The 10,134-nt window shown below is 59.6% G+C and overlaps 1 long non-coding RNA gene across 1 annotated transcript; it reads right to left on the reverse strand.

Annotated features, from left to right (window-relative positions):
* Positions 1–4,461: 4,461 nt before the first annotated feature.
* LOC120388399 lies at positions 4,462–5,882 on the reverse strand. Its single transcript, XR_005590558.1, has 3 exons — positions 5,831–5,882; positions 5,271–5,308; positions 4,462–4,970 (listed from the first exon to the last, which is right to left on the reverse strand). It is a non-coding gene; the product is annotated as an uncharacterized LOC120388399 (long non-coding RNA).
* Positions 5,883–10,134: the final 4,252 nt, after the last annotated feature.

A 10,134-nucleotide genomic window follows, 5' to 3' on the forward strand; every position in this document is an offset into this window, starting at 1 on the left:
GGGCATCTGATATCACCGGCCCCAACAGCTTCTCCCCTGTCCTTTGTCTTCTGTCCCAGGTAAATCGGTCGCCTGGGCCTCCTCTCCTCTCTTCTGTCCTCTGGCTGGAACCAGCTGGTCAGGTCACCGGGGTCCTGTCCCCGCAGCCCATTGTCCTCCCACTGGCCAGAACCGGCTGTGACTCTTGAGCTGGGTCCTCTGGTCCATAGGCGGCAGGTTATATACTTTTGTGGTGCCCGGGCTCCAGGAATATTCAGGGCTAGGGGCTCTGCTCCACCAATATTTGGAGCTGGCTCTCTCCACCGGCCCTGCCTAGAGCGGCCCCGGCCCCTGCGGGTCTCTCCCCTGCCCTGCCGCATCCCTGCCTGGAAGAAAGTGGCTTGTGCCTCTCCGTTCCCTGTTTGTGCTGCCAGAGTAGCACATTCCTATGCGGAGCCCCTCTCCAGGCAGCAACTGCTGTCTGCTGCCCCAGGGTCCTAGCGCCCCCATGTGCTAATGGCAGGGCAGGCTGCCCTTCCGCCCTAGCCCTGAGCCTCTCTAATGCCCCAAACCCCTCATCCCCAGCCCTCATCCCCCTGCACCCTAATCCTCTGCCCCAGCCCTGAGCTCCCTCCTGCATCATGAACCCCTCAGCCCCAGCCCTCATCCCCTGCACCCTAATCCTCTGCCCCAGCCCTGACCCCACACCCAAACCCCTCATCCCCAGCCCCACAGCCCTCACCCCTGCACCCCTCCTATCCCCAAACTTCCTCCCAGAGCATTCACCCCTCCCCTTCCCACACACCCTCCTGCCCTCAAACTCCCTCCCAGAGCCTGCACCCCTCCCTTTGCACCCCCTCTCACCCCCAAACTCTATCCCAGAGGCTTCACCCCTCAGTCCGTCCTGCACACCCACCCCCTGCCCCAGCCCGGAGCCTGCACCCAGCACCCAAACTCCATGCCAGAGCTTGCACCCTGTACCCCTCCTGCACCCTAATCCCCAGCCCAGGACCTGCACCCCAGACCTCCTGCCCTCACCCAACCCCCTTCCCAGAGCCTTAGGCAGGTGGGGGGCAGAGGTTGGGGGGATGGAGTTGTGGGGGCAGGTTCTGGGCACCACCAAAATTTCGACAAACCTGCCACCCATGCTCTGGTCACCAGTCACTGGGGTGTCTGTTAGAGGCTTTCCCTCAGCCCTCCCACTTCCCTGGTTCTTGTCATGCAGACAGAGCAGCAAAAGACCAGACGTCCGAAGCGCAGACAATGTGATGTTTACGTGGGGTTAGTTTCCAAGCAAGCAGATTCCAAAGCCCTTCACACCAGTCGGGCTGATCTCCATACGCCGATACTGTCTGTCCCCCAGTGTCCCCTTCCCGGCTCCGATGCCGCAGAGCGTTTACCCCACGTCCCCCTTCCCGGCTCTGAGGCCACAGAACGTTGCCTGTGTCCGTTCCCCGTTCCCTATATTCTGTTCCCGTTCTGCCCCCTTTCCCATTAGCAAACGTGAGTCCAGTTTCGCTTCCTACTTCCCGTTTGACCCCAGTTTATATAGGGATATTCTCAGCTATACCTTAACCAATCATTTTACTGAAATGTGACTGACCAATCCTAACCACCTCGTTAAACCAGTAACACCCAGGGAAACTGAGTCCCACCCCGTCAGCATGCAAACCATTGGAAAAACCAAGAAAATCCAGCACTTTGTCACAGCCCCCCAGAGGTAAAACACCCCGGTGTTGAGCTCCACCCAGCCTGAGGCCCGAGTGCGAGCGGAATGAGGAACTGCGCCGGGGGCTGCAGCCACAGGAAGCCCATGACGCGCTCGGCCCCTTTCTTCCTGTCCTTGCAATCTCGAGCCAAATCTACCGTGGTCAGAGCAAAGCCAGCTCCCTCCCATGGCCAGCAAACCACATCCCCTCCTGCAGCTGCTCAGCCCCACTCCCATCACCTCCCAGCCCCACATGGGAGCTGCCCAGTCTGGGACCGGCCGCAAAAGGGGGAATCTCAGAAGGTGTCAAGAGGTGCCCCGGCTGCCCTGACCTTTTCCAACAGGCCCGTCTAGCCTCCCTGGAGCCGCAGCTCAGAGCACAGGAGGGCTCCCCCCCAACACACACACACAGTGCCCCCCACGGAGAGACCCTCTCCCATGGAGCAGGGCAGAGATTCCTTCCTGACCCGGCAGGGCCCAGCACCCGCCCTGGAGCATGAGGGTGGAGGGACCTGGCCAACCTCCTTCTCAGGTAGTGTCGCTGCAGATGCTGTTCGTAGCCAAGTAGTGTGAGACAGAGACGGGACAGAGGGGTGGGGGGGGGGTTGTGGTTTCTGGCCCCCATAATGGGACACGAGAGGGATAAATTTAGATCCTAAGTTGCTAAAGCAGCAGCCAAAAAATGCATGAAAAGGGGAAGTGTGACCAGAAAAAGGACCTAGGGGTTACAGTGGATGAGAAGCTGGATATGAGTCGACGGTGTGGCCTTTTTGCCAAGAAGGCTAATGTTATTTTGGGTTGTATAAATAGGGGCATTTCCAGCAGATCGAGGGATGTGATCATTCCCCTCTATTCAGCACTGGTGAGGCCTCATCTGGATACTGTGTCCAGTTTTGGGCCCCACACTACAAGAAGGATGTGGATAAATTGGAGAGAGTCCAGCGGAGGGCAACAAAAATGATTAGGGGGCTGGAGCACATGACTTCTGAGGAGAGGCTGAGGGAGCTGGGATTGTTTAGCCTGCAGAAGAGAAGAATGAGGGGGGATTTGATAGCTGCTTTCAACTACCTGAAAGGGGGTTCCAAAGAGGATGGATCTAGACTGTTCTCAGTGGTAGAAGATGACAGAACAAGGAGCAATGGTCTCAAGTTGCAGAGGGGGAGGTTTAGGTTGGACATTAGGAAAAACTTTTTCACTAGTAGGGTGGTGAAGCACTGGAATGGGTTACCTAGGGAGGTGGTGGAATCTCCTTCCTTAGAGGTTTTTAAGGTCAGGCTTGACAAAGCCCTGGCTGGGATGATTTAGTTGGGTTTGGTCCTGCTTTGAGCAGGGGGTTGGACTAGATACCTCCTGAGGTCCCTTCCAACCCTGAGATTCTGTGATTCTATGATGACCAAAGCCGGTTCTCACTTGTTGATTCTGCGACTGCCTGGGAAACACTGCGTAAACCTGACTCCACAGCAGCGACCATGTAATAGACCCTGGTTTTGGGACGGAAGTGGTGTCTAGTGGTTAGAGCAGGAGCCCGCCCCCCCCCACCACCATAGGTGCTGACTTCATAGGTGCAGGTGGGTGCTTGACCCCCGCCTGCCCCCCAGCCCTGCCCTGACCCCGCCCCCTCCCGCCCCCTTTCCAATCCCTTCCCCAAAGTCCCTGCACCAACTCCGTCCCCTCTCTGCCCCTATTCTGACTCCTTCCCCAAATCCCTGCCCCAGCCCCGCCTCTTCCCTGCCTCCTCCCCTGAGCACATCACGTTCCCGCTCCTCCTGCCTCCCTCCCGGAGCTTGCTACAGCTGTTTGGTGGCGGTGAGCGCTGGGGGGTAGGTGGAGGAGCTGAGACGCGGCGCGCTCAGGGGAGGAGGCGGAGGGAAGGTGAGGTGGTGGGGCAGGGAGGGGAGCTTGGTTGCCGGTGGGTGCAGAGCCCCCACTAATTTTTCCCCATGGGTGCTCCGGGGCCGGAGCACCCACGGAGTCGGCACCTGTCATAAATATAAAGGAAAGGGGAACAGCCTTTACGCACGCAGGACTATAAAATCCCTCTTGGCCAGAGGTACAGAATCACTTCCCTGTAAGGGGTTAATCAGGTCAATTAATCCAGCTGGCACCTGACCAGAAGGACCAATAGAGAAGGAAGATACCTTCAAATGGGGGTGGGGAGGCTTTGTTTGTTCTCATGTGTGTTCGCTCTTGAGACGAAGAGCGGGACCAAGCAGGTAACCCAGCTCCTACTGAAATGATACATCTACAATTACAGACGTTGTAAGTAACAGCAAGGAAATGTGTTAGATTCTCTTTTGTTTTAGCTTGTGAAATTTTCCCTGTGCCCAGAGGGAGGTTTATTCCTGTTTTGTAACTTCGAAGTTGAGCCTAGAGGGGAATCCTCTGTGTTTTAAATCTTTTTATTACCCTGTAAAATTACCTTCCATCCTGATTTCACAGAGGTGCTTCTTTTCCTTTTTATTTTATTTTTCTTTATAATAAAGTTCTTGTAAGAAGCGGATTGGTTTTTCTGGTCTGTGCTCACTTTGTTAACCTGTTGGTTGGTATATTATTCTCAAGCCTCCCCCCAAGAAAGGGGGTGAAGGAGCTTGGGGGGATATTTTGGGGGGAATAGGGCTCCAAGTGGCCCCTCCCTGAATGTTTGTTTAAATCACTTGGTGGTGGCAGCGATACTAAGGCTAGAAAAGAATTTGTGCCTTGGGAAAGTTTTTAACCTAAGCTGGTGGAATATAAGTTTAGGGGATCTTTCATGTGGGTCCCCACATCTGCACCCCAGAGTTCAGAGTGGGGAGAGAACCCTGACAGCGCCTATGCACCCTGCCCCTCCCCAGAGCAATCCCATCTCCCCCAGGTGTGACACACACTCTCCTGGCGCCAGGACAGGGGGGTTGGGGGCTGGTTTGTGGTTCTGTGTTTATTACAAATCTGGAAGTTAACAGGATGCAAAATAACATCAAAGCTGCCTTAATGTGTCCCCTCCCCCTCCCAGTGCTGAGTCCCCCCTCCCCCCATATGTGGGTCTGGGCAGGGCAGGGGGACAGCAGCTTGATGAGATGGGGCTGCAGCGGGGAGAGGGCAGCGTCCCCCCTAAATCTTCCCTAGAAGCAGAGTTCTCTGGAGCTGGCGCTGGAGGGGGGTGAGTCTGTTGCCCCCTGGGGGGATGGTGCCCCATGGCTGTGGGGGGCTCTCACTGCGGGACTCCCTGGCTCATGTTGATCATGTCGTACACATTGGGCTGCAGCGTCTGGCGATCCAGCTCGGCGTAGGTGCCGGAGTCAGGCTCCTTGGGGTGGGAGGGAAGAGAGTCACTCGTGTGTGTGTGTGTGTGTGGCATGCACCAAACATCCCTCCCCCCCCCACACACAGAGCAGGGCCCATCCCCTCCAGCAGGGGGTGACAGGGAGACACACCCACCCCCTGCAATCCCAGCTGGCATTCCCATAAGCCCATCCCCATCCCAGCAGCACAACCCCAAACCACTGAGTGTGTCAGGCAAGGTGTGTGGGGGATTATGAGGGGGCTGCTGGACCCCTGCAGGTCAAGGTTGGGGGTCAGGCCCCCTGGGTGAACAGGGGACACTTACCAGGGTCTGCATCTCTTTCCCGTCGTCGATGTTGGAGTCTGCAGAACAGAGACACCTGCTGAGCTGCACCCCCGGCCGGCCCAGAGCAGAACCCCACACCCAGCTCCGACCCCCACATCCAGCCAGGGGGCTCAGAGCCCAGCACAGCCACCCCTCCCCTTCCCCACAGCATGGGCCAGGGTCATTAGCCCCGTGTTACAGAGAGGAAAACTGAGGCACAGAGACAGAGACAGGGGCAGAGTCCAGGGGGTTATGGGGGTGTGTGTACTCAGAGCCAGGACTCCTGGGTCATCACCCTGGCTCTGGGCAGGGAGTGGGGTCTAGTGGTTAGAGCAGGGGGCTGGGAGCCAGGAGCGGATGGGGATTCCCTGCAGGTCACTGGCTGGGCTGGTCTGATGGAGAAGTGAAGGGGGGGGGACTCCAGGCCTGGGATGGGAGCGGGGGGGGGATGGGACGACACAGGCAGGGCCCTGAACTAGAGGGGAAGGAGAGCCACCAAAAGCCTCTCCCTTCCCCAGGGGTCCTGCCCCACCCTGGTACCTCTTGTGTGTGTTACTCACAGACGGGGTCTTCCTGAGCCGGGGTCTTCAACACCCCCAAGGGGCTGGTGCTAAAAGAGAGAAAATCCCTTTGTAAATGTCATAGCCCCCCACCCGCAGGGAGATTCCACAACACACCCAGAGAACCACCCATTGTGCCTCCTACTGAACCCTGTTCCCTAACCCCCCTGCCCCCATCCCCAACCACTAGACCCCACTTCCCTCCCAGATCAGGGAGCAACCCAGGTGTCCTGGCTCCCAGCCCCCCTGCTCTGACCACTAGACCCCCCTCCCCTCCCCTCCCCTCTCCAAGGTGGAACAGAACCCAGGAGTCCTGCGGCAGGTAGATGGGGGTGGGGAGCGGAGCTGGGGTCTCACCTTCTCTGTCTAGGGGCTGGTCCTTTCCCTGCAGAGACACGAAGCAGAATCGTCCATGAGTCGACCTGGATCCCGTGTACCAGCCCTGCCCCCCAGCCCTATAGGGCAGCTGGGATGGGGGGCCCAATACAGATGAGATTTCCCACCCTCTGCTCTGCCGGGGGGAGCCCCACCCCCTCCAGCTCCTGAGCCTGGATACCCTAGATACAGGTCCCTGCCCCCTGCAGCCCCGTGCCCCCTATTGATCCTACACCCCCTGCAGCCCAGCGCCCCCTAGTGCTGCCCAGGGGCTTTGGGGCCAGCTCTCCCTGCCAGGGGAGACGCCCCCTGCTGGCCCCTGCCCCACCCCCTGGGTTTCCATCCAAGCCGTGACCCCTTCCCAGCCCGGCTTAGCAGCGGGTTTAACCCTTCCCTCACTGGGCGGGACACTCACTTCCTCGGGTTCTTCTGTAGCGGACGAAGGCCATGAGGAGGAGGAGGAGGAGGCCGGCGGCCGCTGCGCTCACCCCGGCGATGATGGGGCGGGTCAGACCCGGTGCTGGGCTTGGTTCCAGTCCCCCTGGGAAGCAGCACCAGGACGTGAGCGGCTGGTTCGTTACCTGCTGCCCCAGCCCCTCCCCCTCAAGGACCCAGGGACTCACAGCAGAACATTCTATGGGGCTAGTGGGGGCGGCAGGAGCAGAGGGGATTCTGGGTAATAGTGGTGGGGGTTCACTCCCAATGGCAGAGGGCTGTACTGGGATGGGGGCAGGGTGTGTGGGGCTGTACCTCAGGCCCGTTGCTTGTGAAGCCAGCTGGGCCTGGATCTTTCAGCACCCCCCACCACCCTCGGGTCCTGCCCCTGTCCTGGGAATTTCTCAGCAGCTTCAGCTCACTTCTGCATAGGAATCATATGGATGAGGAGATGGCAAGTGGGAGGGGGCTTGTGTCTGGGCAGGGCACTTTGAGATCATTGGGAGAGCCATGCCCTGCTGAAAGGATCAGCAGCGGAAGATGTAACAGTGCTGTCATTGCAACAGCTGTCATTAGGTTCCAGAGTTAACGACGTGTCGCTCTGGATCGGTGGGTTCAAGTGTTAACACCACGTTTATCTGGACTGAGAGGGTCCAGGGTTAATGCTACACTGGGCAGCACCCCAGTGAAGGGGGAGCCCTGCTTCTGAGCAGGTCTGCTAGGCTGTCTGCAGACTCAGGCAGACAGACAGGATACACAGGGTCATTATCCCCGGCGCCGTTCCCAGGGAGATATGCACTGACCTGTGCCCTGCAAGGGTGGCTTTGTGGTGCCGGTGGACAGAAAAGCAACCCAGTTTGTGGGGACCCCAGGATGGGGCTGTTTCCAGGGCTGGTTTGATGATGATTCTCGCCTGCCAGTCCTGGTACTTGGCCTCGCGCGGAGTGGGTGGGTGGAAGCCGGCGTTGTTCCTAACTGAGTCGAGTCAGTTCTCCCTGCGGGAATAGAACCAGCATCTGTCAGGGGTGGGGCGCGGGGGTGAGAAGCTGGAGCCCTGGTGTCTGTGGTTAGTTATACAGGGAACCTCTTCTCCCACCAACCAGCAATGGTGGCTCTTCCCCAGGCTGAGCCGGAGTCCCTGGGGAGAGGATGGGACCCAGGCATTCAGGCCGGCTCAGCGCCCCCGGGAGCCCCAGGTGGTTGGGGGCGCCAAAAAGCGGTGCCCCCCCCATTTTTTTTAAAACAGCGGAGCACAAGGCTGCTGCTGCTCCTCGCCTCCCGGCTCCAGAGAGGCCGCCCGCGGCGCGGCCAGTCCCTCCTCCTGGGGGAGCAGCCAGTGGCTGAGCGGGGAACGAGAGGGTCTGGCGCTACCAGCTGCGCCTTCTTCCCCACGGCGCGGGCTGAGCCGGGATCTCTGCTGGTCCCGGGGCTCTCGGCGGCGGCAGGCTCGGGCGTGGCGGGGGGCTGGCTGCCTGTGCCGCCACTGAGAGCCCCGGGGGCGGCGGGGAGCCCGACTTGGGGACTTCTTCCACGGGGAAGAAGGCACAGCTGTGCCCTGCTCTTCGGGCGGAGAAGCATTTTGGCGGCAGAGGGTCCTTTGACACTAAATTGCTGCTGGGATATACAGGTGCCTCTTTCGCGGCCTTTGGCAAGGCTGGCAATTGGAGCCAGGCTGACCCTGCGGAAAGGCTCCGGCGTCCAGCCCCATTTCTGGGTCCCAAGGCCATAGAGCCGTTTAGCCAGATGAGTGCGGGGGTGGCAGACTGGCTCCCACTCCCGGCCCCAGCGTATATGTCTGCGTGTATCTCCTGGGCTCAGGCCCCTCGGACCCCCAGTGGGCATGGAAAGTGATTGTCAGTGGGGAGAAATTCCTGGGGTGGTGAGATCCTGGGACAGAGAGAAGTGTCAGAGGGAGCCCTGCTTCTGAGCTGTTCCCCCGGGCTGTCTGCAGACTCAGGCAAACAGACGGGATACACGAGATCATTACCCCTGGCTCTCTGTCCCCGGCCCTGTTCTCCCAGGGGGATACGCACCGAGCTGTGCCCCACACAGGTGGCTTTGTGATGCTGGTGGGCAGCACAACACCCTGGTTTGTGGGGCCCACAGGGTGGGGCTGTGCGTTCGGGGGAAGCTCTCCCAGGCCCTGCCCCCACCAAGCCAATCTGGCATCTGCCCAGTGACAGCCCCCCCCTGATAAAATGGGTCAGGGAGTTCAGATGGGGCATTCGCTGTGGGGTTCTGCTCTGTCCCACCCAGCCGGCCCTTTGGCAGCACAAACCTGTTTCTGGGGGGGTTGATGGGGATTTTGTGCACCCAGACTCGGTACCTGGCCCCGTGCTGCCTGGGTGGTTGGGAGCCGTTGTCGTTGTCTGCTGAGTCCAGTCAGTTCCCCCTGCAGGAATAGAACCAGCGTCTGTCAGGGGCAGGGCGCGGGGGCGAGAAAGCTGGAGCCCTAGTGAGTGTGGTTAGTTATACAGGGAAGCTCTCCTCTCGCAGTCGGCAATGGCGGCTCTTCCGCGGGATGAGCCGGCGTCCTTGGGGAGAGGACGGGACCCAGGCATTCAGGCCGGCTCAGCGCCACCAGGATCTCAGAACAGGGAGGATCGGCCCAGCGAGACCCTGAGCGCAGATACAGCCCCTGCCTGGCTCCATAGAAACTGGAACCAAAATCATTACTGACTAGTATTAATTACCAGGAGCCCCTGTTGTGGGCCAGCTCCCCAGTGTGCTCGGAGCTGTACGGACACACGACACAGAGACGGTCCCTGCCCCAGCCAGGTGCCATTCACACCTGGAGTCACTGCGGAGCAGGTCTGGGTGCGGCTGTTCCTATTTGGGAGGAGGAACGTCCCTGGGTCTGTAGAGCTACAGGGGAGCTTGTCTGCCAGCCGGGGCTGTATCAAACCAGGGGGCGCTAATACCGACAGCCCAGACTCGCTCTGAGACCGACTGAGCACCCAGCTGGGTGTGGGGCTGGGAGCGGGGATGCTGAGCCAGACCCTTCACCTGCTACCACCAGCTGCACGGGGCAGGAGGAGACAAGTCGTGAGACACCGGCCCCGGCACAGTAACTGCGTCCCGTCCCCACAGCCTGGTCCCAGTGATGAGACCAATACAGGACCCTGCAGGGAGAGTCTCCTGGATGCTTTCCCCCCGAAAGACCGAGAGAGCTGGGCTAGTGACACAAGAGACATGGGCCGTGGCGCGGATCCATCTGCCAGGAGCCCAGGGAGGGGTGGCTGGGCAGGGCAAGGAGAGGCCGAGGGGACCTAGAGGCCAATTGCGTTTTCTCTCCATCGGCTGGGGAGGGAGAAATCAGTTCGGTGGGGAATGATCACAAGTGAATCAGAGTTCGCTGGTGTAGCAGGAACTGCTGGGGAGGGTCACACTGGGAACTATTGCTGAGCTGCCTGACCAGTAACTGCCATTGGCTGAATTAAACCCACTTCATGGGCAACAATTTACATTCATGGAGCCCCAGGAGCTGGAGTTGG

The sequence above is a fragment of the Mauremys reevesii genome, linkage group 22 (genome assembly GCF_016161935.1).
Source record: "Mauremys reevesii isolate NIE-2019 linkage group 22, ASM1616193v1, whole genome shotgun sequence".
Taxonomy (NCBI): Eukaryota; Metazoa; Chordata; order Testudines; family Geoemydidae; genus Mauremys; species Mauremys reevesii.